The 22,998-nt window shown below is 38.8% G+C and overlaps 2 long non-coding RNA genes across 2 annotated transcripts; one reads left to right on the top strand and one right to left on the bottom strand.

The window, feature by feature from the left end:
* Positions 1-6,454: 6,454 nt before the first annotated feature.
* LOC149099557 (uncharacterized) lies at positions 6,455-8,898 on the bottom strand. Its single transcript, XR_016203963.1, has 2 exons — positions 8,543-8,898; positions 6,455-7,500 (listed from the first exon to the last, which is right to left on the bottom strand). It is a non-coding gene; the product is annotated as an uncharacterized LOC149099557 (long non-coding RNA).
* A 1,649-nt stretch (positions 8,899-10,547) lies between these two features.
* On the top strand, positions 10,548-11,675 carry LOC149099556 (uncharacterized). The gene is made up of 2 exons (XR_016203903.1): positions 10,548-11,034; positions 11,323-11,675. It is a non-coding gene; the product is annotated as an uncharacterized LOC149099556 (long non-coding RNA).
* The last annotated feature ends 11,323 nt before the right edge of the window (positions 11,676-22,998 follow it).

Below are 22,998 nucleotides of genomic sequence, written 5' to 3'. Positions count from 1 at the left end.
TACTTCCACATATGTAAATTTGTTTTTCCCTAGGGAGTAGGAGTGTGATCTTAGTTTTAGAAACACTACACAATTTCTGACTACTTTCAGAAATAAAGGACCATTAACACACAAGCAGATGGATCAAAGACTAACTAATCCTGACATCAACAGAATGTGCCGCAGCATTAGAGGGGTACTATCTTTTAGATACCCTAGTTTAAACCAATAAATTTAGTAGTGAACTATAATGGCTGATAGTGAATGATCACTCAGCCAAACAGCATTAATTTTTGAGAGTATAATTCTACTAAAGAGTTGAGACCATAAGAATACATGGTCGCTTTGTTAAATTTACCAAATTTCTCCCAGAATGATTCAGTACAATACCGTTTTGAAATATAGCTTTGCAAACTATTCCATTCATTATTTCGACTCTCTTGAGAAATTTTGCAAATTTTCAAGATAATAATTTATCATATCTTTGAATCGAATTTTCACAAAACTTTCCTCTTCAGAGGGTCCTGATGGGGAAAAATTGAGCTGGGATTCTGATCCCCTTCAGTACCCCCTGGGCAATTTTTCACGATATTTTAAGTTCCCGCTCAAACAATTTACAAGAAGGAATTTCATTCCGTTTTGAAAAACATTAGCAAAGTAGAATTGGTTTCACAACTTCAAGCCCTGGTTGCTTGAAGGCTGGATAACGCTATCCTTCGGATAAAGCGCTATCCAGTGGATAAGCGTTAACAAAACAACCCATGCTATTCACTGGATAGTGATTTACAACCTTCTCCACCTTTGGAACAGCCCGTGCCCAATGCAATGTAATGATACAGATTAAACAATACGCTCATTTCTTTTTGCATAGCGCTTACCTTTGCTTTGTGGTTCAATTTACTTTCATCACATTTAACTACAGTACCCGGACCACCAAATGGTATTATTGGACGAATCTGCAGGTCCACGGAGCACACATCTTGTAGACATCTGCATATTCGTGAGACCAAACTTGCTCTCAAATTTAGGGTTCGCAAAATTCTTCTTTGCGAGTCATCCGGAATGAAGTAATAGATGACCTTGAGAAGCATGACAAGTGGCACTTTTGGAAATTCAGTGAAGAAACTACTTGATCGTAAACTCCATCGTTTTCTGCAACCACTGCATCGCCTGAAGAATATAGATGGTAATTGGTATCAAGGAAGAAGTTTTACACTTCAAAATCGAACGACAGAATCAGTAGAGTTGTCAATTTGTCAATATAATAGTTTGTGAACCTTGACATCCCATCTGTGCGCATCTCAAAAACAACTTTTCCGCTTTTGTTTCACCTTGGCCAAGGAGACATGAGACTCATGCAAGTCAGTGGGTGTTGCATTTTTAATTCAAAAGTTAATGCGCGCTTAAGTGTTATGTGATGAAATATTTTTTTATTTCGGCTCAGTAAAAACTTAATATTGGCTTTCTGTGTTTATGGATTTATTAAAGGACTAAAAAGAAAGCGTTCTTATTGTTTGTGGCTAATATTCGATTTTCTTCAATTTCATTCAGTTAAATTTTACAATACAGCACATCCATACTTTCTAGATACCTATTTTAAGCAGAGAGCTTCTGTGATATTAGTAGTTTTTGCGTGGAAACTGTTCAGATACTGGATTTTCTTGACAAACTATCACCGCGTAAATCCAAACACTGATTGTAACCCCAGTGCAAACAACGGGATTTGAGGGAAATACTCCCAAGAAAGCCTAGGCAAAAATCGTCATTTTTCCCCCATACATTTGCCACAATTCGTGAAAAGCAATTGCATATGCATCATCTTTGCGACAATACATTATAACTGAGCTTTCGATGCAACTATTTAGCCTTATTTAAAATCCGTGATGGACAGAGTTTTCCTTTTGTGAAACATAATCCCGTGGTTGACCATTTTTTCTCCAGCTTCCATTGGCTCACGCGCTAATGAGCAGATAAAGAAACCTTGCATCATCAGAGCGCGCACAGTAATGAAACTGTATCAGGGATCCACCTTCAGATTTAAGACAATTTAAAAAACACCTGTACTAGCTTAAGCAATTCTCAATCCTTATCCTTGCCTTATAATTGCATTTGGCCATATTTATGCAGATGGCAACTAACAGATATTCTGTGGTAGCATCTGTTACTCTCGTGTCATGCTCGCATTATTCACCGTACTGTCACTTTAATATTACAAGCGAAGCAGCACATGATATTGCGTGGAATGATCCATGGTGTGTCCAGGCCCTTACATTACGTTCTCACTTAACTAATAATAAGACCCAACTCATCTTGCTTTAAAGTGTAAGCAAACGACAACGCTTAACTTACCACAGAAATCCATCTACATGGTTACTGGTCCTCTCTGTCAATTCCATTTCACGATTACACTGTAGAGGATCAGGTAGTAAATAGCATCTTTGAAGCCACTGTATCACATTCAATGGAGGTTCCCTTTCAAAGTCGTTGAGTTCGCTCAAGTTCATGTTGTTGTGCTATTGAGCTCCGTGCAATTTGGCTCCACTATTGGTGTTTCAATTTTTATCCACGCTAACACACGCCCACTTATGACCCTTTTATAGACTGAAGTGTTGGTCCCAAGGGACCAATCTCTTTTAACATTTCAAACCGACTCCAAGACAGTCGTGCTTGTAAACTAAAAAAAAAAGACTTACAACAGTTAAATCTAAAACAAAAGAATACGATCGAAGCACAATGTCTCACCTCTTTGTTTTCCTTGCCTTCTGCGGCGTGTACGGAAATAATTTGCATGACAGATAACCAGCTGAATAAGTTCTCCTCCCTGACTATTCAGAGCTTGATTACGTGGCGAACTTCAGTGCAAGATTATAGAATTTGTAGGAAGGTTTCTAATATCCCGAACCACCCACTTAGAGCTAATTTCCCTGAGACTAAGATTACAAGATACAACTTAAGGAATAAATCTTCCGCAATGCCCACCATTCACTCGGACCGTTTCAAGTACACATTCTTTAATAGGATAGTTTTTAAGTACAATGTGGCTTTGTAAATAGTGTACTTTTTGTATTCGATTGTTGTATTTGCTTTCATGTAAATATCTATCTTATTTAGAGACATATTGTAGCCCATTAACATTGTTATTTTTAAATGTAACATAAGATATGTAATTTTATCTTTTGAACAATAAAGACACTTTATTTTTTATTTATTTAGTCTGGTAAGGAGCCCTAAGCTTTGATGATAAATCTTCTAAAAAGGGGCTTTTGGGTTTTCAGCCTGGACTAAAATTGAAATTTGGAATTTGCAGTGAGCAGCTTTTTCTGCGCAATGCTTTTCTGATTTTAGCTACTTCATTGATTCCAACTGATTTAAATAATTTTGGCCATCTTTATTTCTTTCTGCATAGTCATCCATAGGATATGCACTTTGTTTTCTCTTACTATTTTGCAAATTTTCATGAATTTTACTCTGTTAATAGACTTAGTCCATGACTTTATTTTGTCCAAAAAAATTCAAGCCCAGCTGAAATTTTTCAGGATTATTCTAAATGCTTTAATGAAATCGCATTCTTGTGAGTGGTCAATTACAGGGTTGAGTTTCGTTCACTTTGTGGTTTGCGTCACACTCGATTTATAACGGGTTTTATTTAACAAATAAAGAAGCCTAAGCCGTGTATTACGCTGTGATAAAACACGACGGGCATTTGATAACACAAGGGAAATGTAGAAAAGACTCGCCTGCGGCTCATGTTTTCTACATTTCCGTCGTGTTCTCAAATGTCCGGAGTTTTTTATCGAAGTGTAATACATGGCTTAGGCTTCTTCATTTGCTTTATGATATAGAGGTAATGTGGCAAAAAACAATAAAACACAGTTTTTCTATGTTTTATATTCTGATAAAACATGGTTTTTTGACCAATCAGAGCGAGTGCAGGGTCCTATCTATATTACAAAATGTTTGAAGGTGCATGCACGCTAGAGGACGAAAGCCCAATAAATAATCTGCGGGCACTCCAAGGAAAACATCAGTGCTTTTCAATATTTTGTGCTGTCACCATGGGCACAAAAAGCAAAACAGCGTGAAACCCGCAAAAAGGACCAGGGTCTTTCATAAACATTCACTTGAAGCAGAGCAGAAGTTTAAAAGATAGAACCTAACTATGTTTTTATGTACATACATATTTTTTGCAGTTCTACCGATACATGAGTATTTGGCATCGTTTCCACACAGTTCACTCCAGCACAAGGAAATTTCCAAATTGTGCGAAGACGAAATGCGGCAACCCACCTGCCTATTATACAAAGATACCTCCTTCCCAGTACTGAAGTACATAGAGATGACTAGCAGGCATATGCAAGACTGCCCATTGTCTCTGCTCATCATGTCGTGGTACACGCCTATCACATTTCGTAGACCCAAGAACAGGTGTTCATACTCAGGAGGTTGAATCCTATTGGAGTCAACCTAAACTTGGTCAAAAGCAAAAGAAAGGACTTAGAAGGGAGGTCTTACAATCATACCTTGACGAGAGAATGTGGCGTCAGAGAAGAGGAGGAAGTCATCGGTGCTTCATGTGAAATTTTCTTGCCATTTTCCCTCCACGTTTTCCTACCGATAACCCAGCGCTCTGATAAATTATAGGTATTATTTCCTTCTTAAGTTTGACCTCACGAAAGTTGTTTCTTACTCTACTCTTACTATTTAACTTCATTGAACATTATTGAGGCCCTGTTAGGGGTTTTAGGGATAAGGGATAACTGAGTAAATAATTATAGAGATGGGGGATGACTGAGCTAGTTTTAGGGATAAAAAATTGCTTTGATTTCTCAATTGACACTTGTTTGGTCGCTTTTGCGAAGGATCTGCATCACCGGTGACCGGTGACTAACAGTGACAGGTCATTTATCAGTCCAAATTCAAGCAAGATGGGTCAGATGTAGATTTGCTCCCAGGCTCTTTTATTTGGTCAACCACTGACCTCATGGCGCACGTGTAACAGGGGCATCACATGATCACTCATAACTGAGAGCCCAAAGTGGGGGACCGCTAAATGTTAGTTTTTAGCCAAAAATCCTCCAAACCCCCCATCCAAGCGATAAATAGTGACCGGTCCCTTATCTACTAAGAAACAGATCACTTAACACTTTAAAATTGCCACCTAAATTCCAAAGATAAGTAATTTTGGGGATAACAGTCTCAGTAATTGTCAGGTTAAGGGATAACTGCCCCTGGAATTTTAGGGATAAGGGATGACAAAGCCCCCCGCCCCCCTAATAGGGCCTCATTATTTCAAAGCTTGACGATGTACAATGTAGAAGTCCATACATTGGGATCACCCAATGGGATTGGGGAGTTAATTTCATGTTTGCATTTGATGTGTGGAGAAGCTGAAGCTCGCAACTTTTTAGTTGTGCAAGTTCTGCTTCAATACGTATGCCCGTTGCTTTTCAATTGGTGATTTTTCATTACCCTCTGCTTTCACTGTCAGTCATAGCCCCATTACTTGTCTAGACTTGTTCGTAAGAGAGATATCACTCTAAAATAATGAAAATTATTTATTGCATGCAAATGGAAACAGCATAGAGAGAACAGTACACTGCCTGAAACCGTCCAGTAGCAGAACAGTATTTGTCTAATAGGCGACAAAAAATCTGACCGGTTTGTTTCCACAACTATTTGATGAAACCTTTGCCACCCCGCAATAAAAATACTTCATCACATGGCATGACACTGAGTTTTTTATTTCAATTTCTCAATAGCTGTTCCTACTTCCTTAATAAACTTCATAACAATTCATAACACTTAAAATAAGTTTAGAAAAATATGCATTCAAATGTATCATTCAGTGTGTACCCCTATAATCATGCTAAGTAACAGGATTAAAAATGCTTTTGTTTATATTTCAGAAACCTTGTTCACACATTTGAATAGAAAAAAACGTACCTAACAAAAGAGAAATTCAAAATTTAACTATTCTCATTGTTTGAAACTTGCAAACACTGATCACATTGATCTACGTATCAACTGACATTTTAGATTATTTAACATTATCAATAATAATAAAGCATTTATCAAGTTATTTAATATGGATCAAGAGTCAATATAACACAGAAAATTATAGACTCTAAAAACATACACACGATATGTAGCCCCCCCCAAAGAAAACGTACATATAGGACATTCCAGGGCATAGGCCCACTAATGAAAAGGGAATTTTCAGAAACTAAAGCCCTGAGGGCTTACTTGAGAAATTTAATTGTAGTCTACTATTAACATTATTTTTAACTAAACCTATCGCATAAACTATAAACAAGACATACAGTCTTTACTTTACTTTGTTGGGTGTCAACTAATCACATATGACAGTGATATGTTAAAGTGATAAACACAACATACAATGCAGGTCCTGTGACAAAACTCATTTTCACCAGTTCACAACGATGAAAATAACAAGGCGTTTAGGTTGGTTAACAACTTGTTTTTTTGTTTTGTTTTGTGAGCTAATACAATATCACACTAATTTTGGTTTAATATACTCTTTCAATTAAATCCACCTTTCTATAAATAAATGTAGGCTTCTCAGGTTCAATTTTACTCTGATGGATTCAATGTTGTTATCCTTTGTTTCAAACACATTATCATGCGTAAACTACAACCAATAACAAAGGAAAATAAATAGAAAGTAGAACCACCACATATACCATGACTGCTGCTTATAAGCACCAGACTTTACAACTGCAGATGGAGGGGCTTATAAACGGAGGGGCTTATATCTGGGCGAGGGAGGGGCAGGGCTTTCAAGAGAAATGAACACCATTTTGTAATGATGGTATTTAAATAGGTTGCATTCATTTCATTTTAATCCCAAGGGGGCTTATATCCAGGAAGGCTTAAAATCGGAAGTACGTAGACCTATAAATAGGGGGCTTGAAGCAGCAGTGTATGGTATATCTGACTGGAATGAGAAAATCAGTTACAGAACCAAATATAAATAAGGCAAAAGAAAAAAAAATCTGTAAAAGTTCACTCATTCGCCATCTCCCGGGCAAATCCTTTTCTCGGATGGCTCATCAACCTGGCTATTTCCCTTATTTTTCCTTTTTTATTTTTCTTCTTCTTCTTTTTATTCTTTTCTTCGCATTTAAGTTTGTATCGTCTGTAAGAATTGATACTCAGTTAATCATATATACTTCATAACGTTTCTTGTATCCTTTCCTATTCTCGGCAGCTGCGCACTAGCAGATTACTTGAGTATGATATTTTTGGGTGCATACAGTTTGATAGATAAAAATACAATTATTGCACTTTAAAACAACACTCTGAGATAAACATTAAATGATTTAATATGTCATAAATACTTAAAAACCTTGTTAACATTTTAAAGAGTTTGGTCTAAAAGTTAATTTTTCTAAAATTGTTTTTTTAGATTTACTGAATCAAATTAAATAGCATACCTTTAGGGTCTTCAAGAGTGTCTTCCAACAGCTCTCCATCCACTGCCACACCTGGCCCAAACTGAACCTTAAGACATGAAATCCACAGTGGAAGTATCACAGCAGAAAAAAAGTCTGTCATACTCCCACTAAATATATGTAGCAGCTGGACTGCTGGTTCATGCATTAAATGTTTTATGTTTATTTATTTATTCATTACTTTTGGTCTGGCCAGTCCAGTTCAATCTGATCCAGTCTAGCCAGACCAGTTTGATCCAGCCAGCCCTTCTAGTCTGGTCAAGTACAAATTAAAATTAAGCTAATTCCAGTCCAGTCCAATCCAGTCCAGCCAGTCCATTCCGATCCAGTCCAGCCAGTCCAGTCTGATCCGGTCCAGCCAGTCCAGTCCAGTCCAGCCAGGCCAAACCAGTCCAGTCCAGCCAATACAGTTTGGTCTAGTCCAGCCAGACCAAACCAGTCCAATCCAGCCAGTCCAGTCCGGTCCAGTCAAGCCAGTCCAGTCTAATACAGTCCAGCCAAACCAGTCCAGTCCAGTCCAGCTAGTCCAGTGCAGTCCAGTCCAGCTAGTCCAGTCCAGTCCAGTCCAGCTAGTCCAGTCCAGTCCAGTCCAGCTAGTCCAGTCTAGTCCAGCTAGTCTAGTCCAGTGCAGTCCAGCCAGTCTGATCCGGTCCAGCCAGTCCAGTCCAGTCCAGGCCAAACCAGTCCAGCCCAGCCAGTCCAGTCCGATCTAGTCTAGTCCAGTCCAGTCAGTCCAGTCCAGTCTAATCAGACCAGCCCAAGCCAGTCCAGCCAGTCCCGTCCAGTTCAGTCCAGCCGGTCCGGTCCGGTCCGGTCCAGTCCAGTCCAATCCGGTCCAGCCAGTCCAGTCCAGTCCAGTCCAGCCAATCCATTCCGGTCCAGTCCAGCCAGACCAAACCAGTCCAGTCCAGCCAGTCCAGTCCAGTCCAGCCAGTCCAGTCCGATCCAGTCCAGCCAGTCTAGTCCAGTCCCGACAAAGTCCTGCCAGTCCATTCCAATCCAGTCCAGTCTAGCCTGATCCAGTCCAGTCCAGCCAGTCTAGTCCAATCCAATTTAGGCAGTCCAGTCCAATCTAGCTCAGCTGTACACACCTCTTCTTTACTCTCATCATCCGAATATTCTTCATCGTCATGCTTCTGGAAAATATTTGAAATTAACTGTTAGCCTTATTGCTTCCCCAACTGCAGTCTGGACGGTGTTTGATCAAAGAATTCAATCAACCCAATCAAGGGACTGGTGTTCAAATAGGTTAGACTGAATTCAATTACTCGAACGTCGATTTGGTTCGATAGTGACGTTGGGACCAGGTAAAATTGTAAAAAGTGGATTCACAGTAGCCTAGATAGAAGGCACTAGGGTGGCTTACTAAGTCTTTTCGAGACACAGAAGTGCGCACTGCAATTGTCAGCTAGACATCAGTATTAGTTGCACGTGCAAAAATAATGCAAGTAACCATACAAAAAAAGGAAACAATTTAGCACTTGAAAGGCGCACGTGGACTCGATCGTGTGCGCGAAAAATTTCACACCAGCGTCAGTAAATGCTTTAAGATTCCCAGTAAACTGTTGAGTTTTCAGGCAAACTATCTATCTGCTCTGCAAAGATATTAAAATGATGAATCAGAATGTACTGACGTTGTAAGGTATTGCAGCTTTCTCTAGTGCACGCGAAACTTCAAACTCGATTCCACAGTCTATAGATGTTCAATCAATTCATTGAATCAACCACCTTTGCATTAACACTTACATGCAAACACTTTGAACTATATCACAAAATGTAAGTTTCGAAAGTAACAACCCTCCTAAAATGGCAATCCACGAAAGCAGCAAATGTAACTGGGGAAAAGAGCACACATTTATGTGTAAGATCTTGTGAAGAAATAGAACAGTTCTAACCCCATTTAATGGCCACCCTCGGGGAAAGGGAGAGTGGGCATTCGGCATTTATGAATTACTACAGGAGACTTCTGGAGATGGAAGAACAAAAAAACAAAACTACGGTACTTTGCCCTGAATGCCGAAAGCACTTTGGCAGAGAGGCACTAACAATTAGCTATGCCATGGACAGGGTTTACAAGCAGTCTGGAAGTTCAATGCTTGAACAAGGATTGTGGATGGAAAGGGCAACTGGGAGAGGCCGAAGACCATAACTGGCAGTGCGCCAGTCAGGCTAAAATATCATGCTCCCTTGGCTGTAACGAGAAGCTACTTTGGTAATTCAATTATCTTGAGTTTCTTTTTGTTATCGAAATGTTTTTAAAAATACATACACAGTCGTACTTTAATGGAGGGAGGAGGTTGTTTATCATTAAGAGAGTAATTCTGCTATACTGTGCACTTCCTCTCTATTCAAGCATGTAAAAAAAACAAACAAAAAACAAGGAGCAAAGCGAGTGCAAAGCATGCTTGGTCCCACGCAAGCAGCTTGGTCCCATCTACTACCCAGTCAAGTCTTCCATTTCGTGCTAGCGTCCACTTATCTTGTGATTCTATCCGCGATCAAATGAAAACATGAGAAAATAGAGGCCTGTGAGCAGACTAAAATCCTCTAGGAATTTAATCATGGCAGTGTAGTCACACTATTAGTAAAGGGGTAAAATTGTTGTGAGTAAGTAAAGCTAATTTTTTTTGGTCAAGCTTTGGAATTTGTGGTTTGGCCAGGAAAAAGAATTAAAATGTTCCCACTTCGTTCCAGAATATATCCAGTTACAATCGCATATGTAACGTGCATTCATGCTTTGCTTTGTGAGATTTAACTTTACGTATTGAACAAAACTGGATTGTGTACCTTTATAATTGCAGGAGTCAGGTTGCAATCCACTTGAGTTCGTGCCCAATGAAGGTTGTAACTTGCAAAGTAAAAGAATGCAACCTGATGTTTCAGAGGGCCTTGTGGGAGGACCACATGGTCTCGTGTGCTCTAAGCCACTCAGTTCTATACGAGGGCGAAATAGGGAGACTACGTCTTCAACTATCTGGCCAGAAGGTATGAAATGATTCAGAATACACTCTCACCTACCATCTGATTGTAAAAAGGTCTATTGTTCCCTAAATAATGGATTATGTCGTTTTAAAATGGTTATAATTATCAGTCAAGCAATCAATGAATCTGTTGGTGGATAGATCAATCACTTAATCAAATGTTCAATTGTGCCATCATTTAATCCTTAAGTTTTTGTCATCAATAAAGCAATATATTTATAAAGGTAAAGGGACTAAGTGGAGTCCAACTGGTCTTAATCATACAAGTGATCAACAAGATCGGTCCACCGCGAAGGGGGAGTCCCATTTGTTCAGTAATAAAGAGTATCAGAGACCAGACTGGACGACACAAAGTCCTGTTGTCAATTGTCTGAACAGTGGATTCAACCTGAATTTTATTTTTCGAACAGAACGATGTTAAGGTAGCCGAGCAGTAAAGAGAGGAAAACGTGTTCTCTTTCATGTGGAAAGTAGACAGGGGCAATGCCACGGTGGCAAGCCAATCACACAGGGTGTGCAACACTAAATGGAGGGGTGTGCAGAAGGAAGGAAAAATATTCCTCCAATTAGTCTTCCGTAAACCCACAGAAGATAAAGGCCAGGTGAGTGATGAAATCTTGTTAGACAAATATCGAAGCCTTAAAATACTGGCAGTTAAAATTTGAAAATCAAACTCTCCATAAAACAAACACCTCCATAAAGAGGCTACGGTCATCCCAGGGGGAAAGGGTATGATTTCAAACTGTTTATTCAAACAGAACGTCAAAAGTTTTCTGGCTGTAATAGCGAACATAGAGGGGATGGAAGAAATGGTAATACCCAGGGATATGAAGGATCATGCAAATAAGATAAGTTACCGAGTAACCATGCATTTCTTTCTTTCTTAACAGTATCATCCTAATGCCTGGGAAAAAAGCAGAAGTAATAGCTGCTGTTCCCATTATTGACATAAAAGAAGGGGAGATGGTGGGAAATGTGTCTGAAGGTAAAACAGGAAATGGCCAGCCAAGTGGCCAGTTAACAGTCAATTTTTTTGTCACTACTTTTGTGCATATATAGGTAAATTAAAGTGAAAGTGACAATAAGCACTTCATGGCTGGTTACACGGGAGAAATTTAGCTTTGTTTCCCAGATACCCTTAATGTTCCTGAGGCAAAGCAGAGAAAAACACTTAGGTCGAGGGGAAACAAAACTCAATGTTTTTCTTACAGCCAGTCAGGAAGTGTTTTGTTATACATCCCAACTAAAACAAAAACAAAACAAAACACCAAAAAATTGTTCGCTTGACGCTCAATGGCACACAAATTTGAAGCAGTTTCAAGGAGCACAGCCTGATCATGTGCGAGGCGAAAGTTCAAGTTGTCGTTCTCCTAGAGAGTTAGTGAGATTTGATTGACCACATGTGACACTTTCTCCTTTGATCGGAAAACGTATTTGAGTTGGGAGGTATAACAATCAGGGGCCCACTTCTCAAAAGCCCCGGGAACTTTTTGGGCCCGTAGAGCCATTTTTAGTTCATCTGTATCTAATGACGGAAAAGTCTATATGTCTGAAACTTCTTGTATGAAAAGAACCTCTGTTCATATTAAGAAAATGAGAATAAAACAGCTCTGTAATCGTAAGGTTCTCCGGGTGTGGAAAGTTTCCGGGGCTTTCAGGAAACGGGCCCCCAAGTTTTTTCCAGCTATACACATGCACAGAATTCAATAAAAACTTCCTTTTTTTTTCCTTTTTCTAACTTGGGCTATTTCTGCAAAATTTTCGAAATAACATGATTTTCGTTGTTGTCTTGAATTTCGCAGATCTTGTTGAAACGTTTCAAGCTTTCTAAGAACGTTATCGAATTAACTCAGTTCCTTAGCAAACGTACAAAGAAATCAGAAACCATAAAGTTTAAATTTCATACAATTAAATATTTCTGAAGTTCCAGTTGAGGTGAGTAATACTGGGAGCTTAAGCAATGAGGACGACGTGATTGCGACTGCGTCTGGATTTATTCCTTTTTTTCTAAAACTTGGCTCTAGTAGAAGATTTAGGAGTCGTGTTGCAACCTAATCCAGAGTAATCAAAAGTAGGTCAATTGAGGCAGCTATTCTGCATAGGAGCCAGAGAAATGTGCAGGTATTTAAAATGCAAACTATTTTGGCATTCTTGTCATCCTAGTTTGCTTAAACTCCAAGACACGGCATAGCAGATTGTTTGCCCATATCTCTTGTCGTCCTTCCTGTTTGGGAATTTGGCGTACCCTAAAATCAGTATACATGGTGTTCAGTTAAAACCCTTTTTGGGTGGCCTTCGGGTTCACCAGAGACTTTGCAGAAATTTTGTTCCGTAGATAATGATAATGGCAATCATAATGATAATCAAATTAATGTACAAACGTGTGAACAAAAGTAGAAAATTTGCCCCGTTTACTAGAGATATAGCTGTAGCAGTGTCAAACGATAGAGTCGACTTAATTTACGTGTCACTGTTTTATTCCTCTCTTGCATTCATACAATTACACCGGGTGTGTAAAGAGCTATTTTGATGACTAAATTATGACCTCCTATTCTCAGAATTAATTTAGGCCATATGATTGGATGTTGGATGTTGGTCGCATCCATTATAGAGATAAATCAAGGTGACATGTCACTCTTTCCGATCATGTTCATTGTAAATGGAGACAATCAAACAAATGTAGTAGCCTCACGTAACTTCCAGTCTCTAACATTTCAAACAAATGAATGATAAAGAGGTGCGTAATAAATTTATTGTTTTAGCAAAGTTGGGGCTAATAAAGAAACAAAAACTAATGACACGCGAATCAAAAACGAAGCAATGTGTTGAGTTGATTGATGATTAAATAGGCCAGTTTGCTAATGTAAATATTTGCTAGTCCATTCCCTTATGGGGGCAAGAAGTGATCACTCGCCCAAAAATGGCTTCATTAATTCATTAAATAGATCGTATTTTGCCGCCACAAGGGACTGGAGCCAGCATTAGCAAAATGGTGTATTCATGAAAATCAATTGTTTTAAAGGTGTGATTGTAAAATTCAGTCGGACGAAATCAATTATACAACTGGCATGTGCTTTATGGACCTACAAATGGTAAAATATAACATAAAACAGGTCGAGACAAATAAATAAAGTTATTTTAAAACATAATCTAGTTTTGCGTTACTTTCATCAAATTTATAAGGCAAGACCAACATATCATGCATCCTGTCTCTTTTTGCAACCCGAGTAAAAATTAAAAGAAAAGAAAAATTCGCGTGAATACTATTAAAGAAAATGGAAATTAATAGAAAAACAAGGTTTTTTTACTGTTTTTTTTTTTTTCGGGGTGGTGGGGGGAGATGTAGTCAGAGACCACCTAACCAGACTGCTACGTGGAAGGGTTTGGAGGGGGGTGGGGGGGTTAGTCACAAACCACACAGCCGGACTAGGCTAGAGCCATGAACTCAGATCGCTGGGACACGGTCCAAAACCGAGCTTGATTTAATTTAACAAAAAAAAACCTTGTACGGTCAAGATAATTATCAAACTGAGTTGGGCCATATGAATGCATACACAACCGAGCTCAGTTTAATGTAAAATCAAAACCGAATATGGTTTGTGAATTCTCTAGGGTCGGCAGTTATCACCATGGACGTTATCTGGAAACCGAACATGGTTATGAAACAACACATAACCAAGGTCGGATAAAGGCAACCCTGTACGGTTTATAAAATGAAGTTGGTTCGTGAATACCAAGCTCGGTTAATACTGTGGACATTACATGGACACCAACCGAGGACAGCTCACCGACCGTACATACTGTAACCGAGGACAGATTTTTTTCCTTGGACAGTTTTTCAGAACCGAGGTAGGTTGCCCAGAAACAAAAACTGATCCAAATTACTTGCCTTTAAATGTAAAACAACATTCGTGGCTGGTCATGATAAGTCTGCCCATCCTTCCATTGGACAGTCCGTAACGATGTTCAAAGCTCATTCCAACTCAGACCCTCCAAATCCATTTTAAATTTGGAGAGGGGATCCCGATGACAATATCAGGAATAAAATGTCCATCACAACAATGAAGTGAGCTGAAAATGGCCGTGAATTCTGAATGGAAAGCTTTCCGGATCCTTCATCCATGCTTCAAGTGCATGCCTAATGACAGTCTCGCATTCTACAGATAGTTTAACGGATCATACGCTTGTTAAAAGAAACAAAAGAAAGGACATCTTCTTAACTTTAAAGGAAATGCTGGCAACATGTTTTCAGACATGTATACCAAGAATTTGCCTTTGTTAAAGGCGGTGCATGCACATTCTTTACTTAATATGTTTGTGCATTTCAATTTGATATCTTTGAACGGCTTCTGACACACGTGCAATAGCATAAGCGGCGGTTATACAGTGTTTTATACTTCTGTTAGTGTGCGGTTGTCAGGAAATTAATATTTCCTGATCAATTATTTGATGGGCACTTTTACCTGTAGGGTTGTTCTGTGTTTTCTTTTGAAGATTCATTTCCTATCATGATTCATTTCTTGTTGACGTGATTGACAGTATTACATGAGAAACTTTGCACAACTTTGACATGGCATCAAGCGAGGCTGTCTCAGTTGAATCATTTCTGCAAGATGCTATAAATTGCATGATTCCTTGGAAAGAAGTGGCTCCAGATGAAATAGATCAATGGTTTGCATTATTTGCAAAGGCAAAAGGAACCTGTAAAGATTTTATTCTTGTGAGTTGCTTGCCAATAGTCAGCGCATTAATGGGTAACACTGTTGTTGAAATTTTTGAAGATTGCAAAGAACGTGTGAATCTCTACATCCTTGCTCTTGGTGGACCATCAACGGGAAAGACCCAGAGCCACAAAAACTGTGACTCAGCCGATATTGCACAACTTGGAAGGAAAAGTGGGGGGAGAACTTCTTCTAGAGGTGGCCACTTCAAAAAAAGGTCTGTTTAAGTATAGGTATCCACTGTCTTTGAATGGCATCCAGGTAGTCCACATTTTTGTAAAAATTCACTTCATTACGATGCACAGTATTTAACTGAGACTTCAGTTGACCTAGAAAGAGACACAAAAAACAAATAGAGTGCACATTTCCACAGCTCTGCCACTGAAATCGATCAGGACATGTGAACAGAGCTGAATAACAACTGCGCATGCCTCGTCATCTACTGTCCTCCTCCAGCTGTTTCTGGGACGGCTTCGGCTCCTCTTCCCCTGTGGGTTCCATCTCAGTGCCTGCTTGGTGACATTGCAGTTAGTTTTCCTGAGGGTGTGCCCAATCCAACCCCACTTTCGCCTTCTTATCTGGATGTTAAAAATTTTTTAAACTTAATAGATGCGATTACATAATTTCAGACACCTGCGCGCAGAACAACTACAAAAGCTCCTACAATAAAAGCTTGCCATTTATTTCTTCGCATCGAAAAAGAAACTCACAGTTCATCGAAAAACACTACTCACTTCTCATTTTTGTTTTTCAATGTAAGTCTACAATTACAATTCATGCTAAAAAGCCAACAGAAAGTTGACACAAACCTGTCAAAAATATGTCAAAACCATCAAAAATTTACGAGTGGCAAAAGTTCACTTCACGCTTCACTGAAATTGTTCACAATTCTTCATTTGAAGACTCAAGAAAATGTCGGCATCTTTTCAAACTATTTGTTGACCTTTTGGATTCTCTTGAACAAGGGAGAACCAGAACTGAATATTAATGACATCGATGTTGGCTCCTGCAAACAGTGTCTGGGTTTGCTGAATTTGCTGGCTTTGCTGTGTAGTGGAAATTACACTACCCAACTTCTGGAAACTCAAAGAAAAAATTTATATCGTCAGTACTTTGTTTCCTTTGCCTTGCTGGTTTTCTTGATTTTGACCCACAATGACTTCTTTGATGCTTTCCACTGAAAGAAGTTTCGCCTCAAAACTGTTTGCTTATTCCAAAGGTTAATTATCGGACACTTTATCCGGAAAGTTATCTTCTTGACTGCCTGTTTGCTTGTTGTTGGCTTCTGAGAAAGTTGTGAACTTCTTCATTTGTGAGGAGTGTTGAATTTCTTTCTGTGCTTTCAGAGTGAGTTGGCGACTGAAGTAGTCCTGCATCAGACAGTTTGCCTAGATAGTAAAATGTGCTCTCAGAATGCTCACCTTCATTACTCATTTTGAAGAGAACAAAATTTTGCAACAAATTGTTTTTGTGATTAACTCGCATCAATTCTGCCATACATGTTTCTAGTAGGGCTGTATGCATTTTTAGTAAGGCCGTACATGTTTTTCCGGCCCTATCACTTCAATGCATACAGCCCTCATACAGGACTTTTTTAAAGGTTTTCCAAGGAAATTGTGTGTGGGGTCGTACGGGTCATATGATAATACAAATTATGTGTGTGAACAAGTGAAAAAAGCACTTGAGGTAAATCTTCCTTGTGCTGCACATTTATATAGATCCTCCTAAAATTCGAGAAGGCAATATGTTGGAAATTTGATATCAAATAATTCCAGTAATTGTAGGCAATTTACTAGTGACCAAAATTTCACAGAGTGAAATATTCTCTCCGTGTTTTCCAAATAAAATACACATTGAATGCATTACTGACAAATGAACTGCAATTTCTTATGGGAGTGTAGAATCCCCTCAAACATGACTGTACAAACTGGGACACTTGATGCATGTTAACCATTTTGCATTATTTTCAGCTCAACTGCTTTGTCATTCTCATGATTGACTACCACAATATCCATGCCAAGAAAGTGCTAACAAAACTGATAACAGCTGTTCACATGGTTTCTTGCTTGTTGGATAGCCACCCAACAATCCCTGCAGTACCACAACTTCAGCAAACACCAGTTCACACGCCTGTTAAGATAACAATAAAAGGGCAAGAAGTAACATGTTATGGTGGAATAAAAAACAGTGTTATAGTGCAAAAAATGCATCAGGCCCTTGTTAACATGAGAAAACCATTTATGAATCAGCTTCCCAGTGCGATGGTTCATCTAAGCCCCAACCAGCTACAAGAATCCCTAAGACAACTAAGGCAAGTTTCAGGGAAATGTCACAAATTGAAAATTGAAAAACATATTAAGACAAAATAACAACATTTTAAGGCATTCAAAAATTATGATACCATAAATCATGATCAGGTAGATACATGTACTTACTATATAATTCATCAACACCTGACAGTTGACATTAAAATAAGTGTAATTGTTCTCTTTTTTTGTTCTACAGGCTGTATAAAGAACTGAGTAATGGAGAATTATCAACTCTGAAAACATGTCAACTCCTATCAGAACATGAACAGTCGCTGAAGAGTGCACAGAATTACAAGGACTGCTTTCAAAAACTATTACAAGAATGCCCTCCACTAGGAAACTATCTTGAGAAAAATGTGATACCATGGCCAGCTGACTGGCCAGGCTGGTACTATCCAAAAAAGAACATTGCTCTGAGGAAATGCAAGTATCTCGGGCAGTCTGTTATCCCTGAGCAAGGACAGTTCAATGTTTCTCTGAATGCAGCAGAAGATACAGTTATCATTTTCAAGCATTTCTTTGACATGCTCTTCAAGACTGTTTTTGGGACAGATCTTCCCCACAAGCCCAAATCATACAAGGTCACACTATGCTTAACTGCTGCTCTACTGGGCTGGCTGCAAATCTGAGAAAAAAGTTCTGCAGAAATTCGGAATCTGCAAAGACCATAAATATGTTTCTGTCATCTATCTACTTGAACATCTGCTTCCCTTGGTATTCTTCCAGTACAAAATCTTTAGGGGTGGGGATATTGTAGAGTATGAAAACCTAATGGTACAAGTGGCTGTGCTTTTTATCTGCTGGGAGAGAAGACACTATAATAAATCTATTTTGTACTTTCTGAGCAACATGGACTGTCAAAGAGTATTTCTGCCAGGCTATTGGCCAAAAAACTGCAGTTCTTCTAATCACAGAAAAGAAGGCTGAAATATTCCATTCATTGCTACGTGAACACAATGATGCCAGGTCTCTACCTGAAACAGCAAAAGTAATAGCTTCTTGTGGGTTCTTGTCAGCTTTCAAGGAGGCTTTTGTTCCCTTTAATCATAGAGGCATTTTTGACAACAACTTGTGGCTACTGACAGGGAAGACTGCAGAATTCTTACTCAAGTTATTTCAGAAAATAACAAGTAATTCTGGGAAGGCCCACAAGGTTTGTTCTTGGTGTTGAATGTAAACGATACTAATCCATGGAATATATTGAGAGGATCCAGGCAGTTACCGTATCGCTCTTGAGAGCATTAAATGTACAAAGCAAGAGACATGTCCACAAAATTCTGAATGATAATGACATTGACCATAACAGTATCCCAGAGCTTGAAGATGTATTATCCCCATCCTCATGGGAAAATGGTTCAGCTGAACTGACTGGCTGTGCTGAGTTTGGTAGTGTATTCCCCAATATCTCACCTAAAGAGATACATTTGGGGATGAGATGAAAATGGAAACAGTTAAGAAATGGGAAGAGAAGAATTGTGCAATGTCCAGAGTGCTTTTACTATGTGTCTCTCTTAGCTTCACTGGAGGTACTGCTTAACAACCATATAATTCTGGGCATGGTCGCTAAACCTAGAAAGGAGGATGTACACTCTAGCCTCTTATGTGACTTCAACAATGGGAGTATTGTACACAATCATGAACTGTTCTCTGTGGACCACAAAAGCTTGAAGATCCTTCTTTATTATGATGATCTTGAGATAACCAACCAGCAGACAAAGAGGAAACACAAACTGGCAATGTTTTATTTTCAGCTGGGAAACTTGTATTCTGAATATAGATCAACATTAAAGTCCATAAACCTTTCGGCACTAGTAGAGACTTGTCATTTAAAGAAATATGGCATAGATGCCACTTTAAAACCTTTCATTGAAGAGCTACAGGTACTTGGTGATGACTTAGGTTATGACTACAAAATGGTATTGTGCACCTAAGAGGTGCTCTTTTTGCAGTAATTGCACACTCCGGCCAGTCAGTTAATGGGCGGTTACAAGGAATCTGTGGGTAGAGCAAAGCAAAAATGCTGCCATTGTATGACTGATTTTGAAATCCAGAGAAGAGGACTTTTAACTGTGCAATAAAGCTATGCATGATTACCACCTAAAGCAACTTGATGAGAATCCAGAGCTCCACAATCATTTCTTGAAAGAATATGGAGTAACAAAGAAATTGTTCTGTTAGACGCCCCTCACTTTGATGTAACAGATCAGCTCCCTCAGGGTGCCCTGTTGAGAACCTTGTTTTATGTCATGACTTACTTTGTAAATAACCATTTTATCACTTTCAAAGATTTGAATGAATTTGTTTTGAATTACAGTTATGGTTACTCTGAACTAAAAGATAAGCCAATGTTTGTTTGTGCTGATGATCTAAAGAGTCCTCGTGAAAACCTGGGACAGACGGTTGCATAAATATGGCTTCTCAGTCGCGTGTTTGTAAATTTTGCTGAACCTTTCTCCCACAATTGCCCAGATGTGTGGAATGTTCTACTGACCATTTTGGAAATTACTGCCATTTGTCTTAGCAAGAAAATAAGCATTAATATGTTAGGATAGTTAAAGGACCTTATAGAAGAAAACTTGCAAACATTCAAGAGTGTCTTCAATGAAGATATTACTCCAAAGCAGCACTATCTGGTACATTTACCAAGCCAGATTTAAAGTTTGGTCCATTAGCCAGGGTATGGCAATACGCTTCAAGGTCAAACACCAGCAATTTAAATTGATTCCAAAAACAATGAAAAATTTTTGCAATTTACCCAAGACTTTGGCAGAGAGGCATCAGAGTGAGGTACGAGAGGACTCCATTTCAGTTTCAGCAGGTGACAATCCAATCGACCATCCTCTCTTGTAAAGACTTCGTTTACAGTAGGAGCTCATCGCATGTAAGAGTATTTGGCCAACATGATAAGAATACTGCCAAAGATTGCATATTGAGGTTCTACCCATCATTTGAAGATGACTCAGATAAACCAATTTCCAAAGCTTCCTGTGTAACTGTTCATGGCACATGCTACAAAAAGGGTAACAATACAATGCTTCTAGCTGAAATAAGCAACTGCAATCCCATATTTGGATCATTGGAGAACATCTGGCTTTGTGATTCACTTGTTTTCTTGAGTTTAAAACTCTATGAAACAGTTGGCTTTGAGCAAAATCTGTTACCTTATCAAACCAAGGAAGAGGAATTACCAAGTGGGCTATTTGTTGTAGAGGTCCAAGATCTTCCTATGCCCTGTGTCATGCATACTTACAAGTACAACGATTGTCTCTACATTTGTCCAAGGGAGGATCCAAAAGTACTTATAAATAATTAACATTGTGATTGAGATTCTTTTTTTTTAATTCAAGTGTCTAAGAATTTGACTTTCTTTATGTCTTGCGTCACAATTGTGTGTCTATAATCAATGATTGGCTGTACAAACTTGCGCCTGCTTTCTGCCTGTTACGATAACGTGTCAAAACCAATCACAAAGTCGCCACGAAAGAAACAACCTAGAATGACCTGTAATGACCTGAAGTATAATTGAAGTGCAAAGTGGTTGTTACAAATTCAGGACTTTGCCCCAGAAGGAAAGTAATGTTTGGTGAAGCCAAGAGTGTTCTTCCAGTTCTTGGTGGTATGGAAAGGATATTTGACAGTACGTTAGATCAATTCAAATGCGAAGCAGATCTTTTACATTCATTTCAGATAAATTTGTGCTCATTCGAGGTCATTTTAGATGTGTGTGAGGCAAGAAAACTGTCGGCTTTTCATACAACAAATTCGTTCTGAGTGGGGGTCATATAATGTCACTAAGGTGACAGAAATTGATTGACAGCTCCACCCACATCTTAAATTTGATAGTTGGATACCTTATTTTTGTGCAAAATTTGTTGTCATGTTCAGTAGTTTTCTCTTCGCTATTCAAAGGCGTGAAGTTTTGTACATTTATTTCAGTGGTGATTTGGAAAGGACAAGTGTTTGTTCTTTTCTGTAAAATGTAGGACGTGTCCTTTTTAAAGAGAAATCAGTTCAATGAATTGGAAGAAAACCAAAAGAAGCAACAGCATCAGACAATTGCAGATTGCGTAGTTGTTGTTTTAAAATGCAGTTTGGGAATTTTAAGCCTGGATGGATAATAACCGAAAACATGTTTACCAGGCCACAGAGCAAGGGAAAGGTGTTGCCAATGCTGGCTGAGGTGTTTTGAGCCGATCTGTCCCTTCACCTTGAAGAAAAGAACTCGCTTTCTTGAAGAGTCTGCTCGCTGTGTGGCACAAAGATGTGGAATTGCACCGCCATGCTTTGACAAATTAAAGAGAAATTAAATAAGCCAAATCCAGTTTTAACCATGGCTGCTGAAGACGACACCACAAATGGAGAGCAGGAGGTTTTGGGAATGAAGTGAATCAGTAAATCCTCGCATTATTCGCAGAACAAAAAGTATTCGCATGTATCAACACAGCAAGGGCCAGTATTTCCTGAATGGCAGCCATTAGCAGAGGCTAGTGCTCGCCATCTTTGGCAACTTACTATGAAGGGTGGGAAGACAAGGGGAATTCTCTCTCAGAGCTTCCTGCAGCAATACACGTCCTGCAACGGATTAAGCCCGCCAAAACTTCAGTTGTTGTTGAAATTAATTATGCCAATTCCACGAAAAGGTCTGAATATGAAGGCAGTGAGATTGGAAATTTGCTCAAGTTCATCACCGCAAGGAATTGAAAGCAGTACTGAACATCATTTTAAAAATGGAGGAAGTTCAAAACGTTTTGCCTTGGGCTGTTCAAAGCACAATCAACCATGAGTTTGACTTATATTGTAAGTCCTTGAAATCGTTAAAGAAAACTTCGCCAGAGGATCTAAAAAATCTGTCAAATACCGTGAAACTGAGTTGGCAGTTATATCTTTTTGATGTGAGTGAAATTTGATGACAGGTTGCGTCAGAATTAAACCAATGAGAATTTCCCGTTGCTGGAAGAATGGGTAATTTTGAACAAATTTAATATATGCATGGTGGACAGTCATATTTTTTAGCGTCTCTCCCCATTCTCCCTCACTGTTTTTACACTCACTCCAGACCTTTTGTTCGAATACTGACTGTCGCAAGTGTTCGCAAAAAATACGACTGTTTTGCAGTCTAGTTTATTTGAGCTGGGTCAGTACAAGACGTGGACCCCTCAAAGAAAACTTTGCCAGAGGATCTCAAAAGAAAAGAAAACTTAAAATGTGTCAGTCATCACAGTTTGAGTGTTAGATGGTGTTCACCGTGGCACAAACAAGTGCATAATCTTCTACTGAACATGGTGAATAATAAATAAATAATAATAAATAAATATTTATATAGCGCCTATCCATGCCTGCTCTAGGCACTGTACAATTCGCCAAAATGATCTGTACTAATCTTAATAATTAAAAATGTGCATTTAAGAAAGTAATAGAAAGTAAAAATCGCTAAGAATAATAAGTTTTCTTAAAAAGATAAGTTTTGAGTTTAGATTTAAAAGAACTTAGATTGTCACATGAGCGGATAGAAACAGGTAGACTGTTCCAGAGTTCA

The sequence above is a fragment of the Orbicella faveolata genome, unplaced genomic scaffold (assembly GCF_042242905.1).
Source record: "Orbicella faveolata isolate gen_17 unplaced genomic scaffold, um_ofav_v1 contig_46, whole genome shotgun sequence".
Lineage (NCBI taxonomy): Eukaryota > Metazoa > Cnidaria > Anthozoa > Scleractinia > Merulinidae > Orbicella > Orbicella faveolata.
This window is presented reverse-complemented; position numbering and strand designations above follow the sequence as displayed.